Genomic DNA, 2,324 nt, shown 5'->3' with positions numbered 1-2,324 from the left:
TCTTTCCCTGCTCTAATATTTCTTTCCCACAGCCCATACAATCTTCTAACATACCACATACTTTCCTTATTATGTTTATTGTCTGCTACTCCTTGCTTGAATGCAAGCTTTACAAGGGAAGTGATCATTCTGTTTTTTTTTTCACTGCTGTATCCCCAGCACCTAAAAACAGTGTCTAGGGGCTTCCCTGGGCCCGTGCGCCACAACTACCAAACCTGCGCTCTAGAGACCGCGAGCCACAACTACTGAGCCAGCACGCCAAAACTACTGAAGCCTGGGCACCCTAGAGCCCGCGCTCCACCACAAGAGAAGCCACCGCAATGAGAAGCCTGTGCACCGCAATGAAGAGTAGCCCCTGCTTGCCGCAGCTAGAGAAAGCCCACACGCAGCAACAAAGATCCAGTGCAGCCAAAAATAAATCAATTTATTAAAAGAATAATAATAATCTTTGAGTGTCTGGCACATGGTCAATAAATACTTACTGAATGAATGAATGAGTTCAATTAAAAAAATGATTCGAAAAAAAAATGATTCAGAGGGCAAAAACTAAAAAATAAATTTAAAAAAGGAAAAATACAGGGCTTCCCTGGTGGTGCAGTGGTTGAGAGTCCGCCTGCCGATGCAGAGGACACGGGTTCATGCCCCGGTCCGGGAAGATACCACATGCCGCGGAGCAGCTGGGCCCGTGAGCCATGGCCGCTGAGCCTGCGCGTCCAGAGCCTGTGCTCTGCAGTGGGAAAGGCCACAACAGTGAGAGGCCCGCATACCGCAAAAAATAGAAAATAAAAAAAGGAAAAATACAGGGCTTCCCTGGTGACGCAGTGGTTAAGAATCCGCTTGCCAATGCAGGGGACACAGGTTTGAGCTCTGGTCTGGGAAGATCCCACATGCCGTGGAGCAACAAAGTCTGTGCGCCGCAACTACTAAGACTGTGTTCTAGAGCCCACGAGCCACAGCTACTGAGCCCATGTGCTCCATCGACTGAAGCCTGCCCACTCTAGAGCCTGTACCCTGCAACAAGAAAAGCCACTGTGATGAGAAGCACGCATGCTGCAACGAAGAATAGCTCCCACTCGCCGCAACCAGAGAAAGCCTGTGTGCAGCAACGAAGACCCAACACAGCCAAAAATTATAAATAAATATAAATAAATAAATAAATAAATAGGAAAAAATACATAAAGAAAGTCCCTTACAGGGACTTCCCTGGTGGTCCAGTGGTTAAGACTCCATGCTTCCACTGCAGGGGACGCAGGTTTGATCCCTGGTGGAGGAACTAAAATCCTGCATGCTGTGCAGCACGGCCAAAAAAAAAAAGATGGAAATAAGAACATACATGTTGATAATTACCTTAAGTGTAAATGGATTAAATGCTCCAACCAAAAGACAAAGACTGGCTTAGCAGCTCCCAACCTGTGGGGCTACCTACCAGGAAGGACAGCTTGGCCTCGTCAGTGCTCTCGATGCCTTTAGTGTCAAATTTGCCCTGCTGGAGGCTGCTGTGCATGATGTTCACGGCACTTGTCACCCCACGCTGGATGTCCTGAAAGGTGGTGGCTGGGAAGCCCATCCGCAGCTTGTTACACAGAATGTCCCTGGGGGGCAGATTGGCATATGAGGATTGACAGCACTCAACCTGGCCTCCAGTTCAGCATCACCAAAGGGCTCACTACCCTGACCCAGAAGCATAAGTTGCTCTTTCCAGGGAATAACCCATCCTTGAGATCACCACAAGAGACGCTTAGCAGCCAGGGTATGAGAGGCCAACACCCTCTCAAAGGCACTGATATGAAAGAATACAGAGGAGACTGGCCAACTCTTTTTTTTTTTTTTTTTTTTTTTTCTGGTTGTGCCAGGTCTTAGCTGTGGCAGGCGGGCTCCTTAGTTGCAGCATGCGTGCTCCTCAGTTGTGGCCCGCAGGCTTCTTAGTTGCAGCTCACTGGCTCCTTAGTTGCAGCACATGTGCTCCTTAGTTGCAGCCTGCAGCCTCCTTAGTTGTGGCATGCAAACTCTTAGTTGTGGCATGCACGTGAGATCTAGTTAGCTGACCAGAGACTGAACCTGCATCCCCTGCATTGGAAGGCGGATTCTTAACCACTGAGCCACCAGGGAAGTCCCCCATGTGTGATTCTTATAAGCTCCAGATGAGGCTACATACATTAAAAACTAGACCACAAAGTGATTTCTGAGAAGTTTCTTGAGGGAAGTTATGGGAGATCAGAGGAAGGCCAGGAAGTCTGAACAAGGGCAGAAGGTAGGTCATGAACAGTTTTCCTGAAAAAGTGATCCTCAGAGAACTGGTATGGGTTACTAGGAAGGAAATAAAG

General features: G+C 48.2%; 1 protein-coding gene across 1 annotated transcript in view; it reads right to left on the bottom strand.

The window, feature by feature from the left end:
* The window catches only part of PXMP4 (peroxisomal membrane protein 4), a 12,439-nt gene that overhangs the window by 5,566 nt on the left and 4,549 nt on the right, over window positions 1-2,324 (bottom strand). The window lies entirely within an intron of this gene.

The sequence above is a fragment of the Lipotes vexillifer genome, unplaced genomic scaffold (genome assembly GCF_000442215.2).
Source record: "Lipotes vexillifer unplaced genomic scaffold, Lipotes_vexillifer_v1.1 scaffold75, whole genome shotgun sequence".
Taxonomy (NCBI): Eukaryota; Metazoa; Chordata; class Mammalia; order Artiodactyla; family Lipotidae; genus Lipotes; species Lipotes vexillifer.
Note: the sequence above shows the minus strand (reverse complement) of the source record. Positions and strands in the feature narration are given on the sequence as shown.